Genomic DNA, 869 nt, shown 5'->3' with positions numbered 1-869 from the left:
AATCCAGGCTTTCGCTGGCTAGTACAACTGCATGCCGTGGATACATTGCCCAGCCCTATAGCACATCACATCCATCACCACAGCACTATACTCAGTCCATAGCAGCTTACGGGAGAAACAAAACTACGTGTTAGGGTGTGGATTCAACACAGCCATCCAGAGAGTACGTTCTCGCCATTAAAAGGAAAAAAACTAATGTTTGCATAGATAAATATGCTCAGCAGTGTTAGGGACGAATGGAACAGGGTTAACGCAATTCCAAGCCTTTGCGCTCCCATGATTCAGTTTGTGGAGATAGTTTTTGATGGCAGGGTTAATGGGGCCGGTTTGTAGGTTTGGTGCTGAATGCCGGTTTCCCTGTCCTTCTTGCACCCATTGTCCTCACAGTGTAACAGCAAGTCCAAACTGAATCAGTGAAGCAACGCTGGCGTGGATGATCTAACCCTGTATATAAACAGTCAGCTTCCACCTGATTTGCTCAGGTGGCGGATTTCACAGTTGAACCTGAATATCTCTAATACTCAACCACCTCCATCTCTCTCTCTCTCTCTTTCTCTCTCCCACACATGCACGCACGCACGCACGCACGCAAGCACGCACGCACGCACGCACGCACGCACGCACGCACGCACGCACGCACGCACGCACGCACGCACGCACGCACGCACACACACACACACACACACACACACACACACTATTCCTCTCACACAAACACTCTCAAACGCCACCCTGCGTTCTTCCTTCCCCAAGTCTGGTCACTTATCATCGATTACTTCACTTAGGTTGGTCCTACCCTCCAAAGCAGCACCTCCACCCCCAGCAGCCAGTCTCTCATTATCTTGTCCTATCCCTCCGGGTGGGTGAGC

This window comes from Electrona antarctica (assembly GCF_951216825.1).
Source record: "Electrona antarctica genome assembly, chromosome: 7".
NCBI classification, from domain to species: domain Eukaryota; kingdom Metazoa; phylum Chordata; class Actinopteri; order Myctophiformes; family Myctophidae; genus Electrona; species Electrona antarctica.
This window is presented reverse-complemented; position numbering follows the sequence as displayed.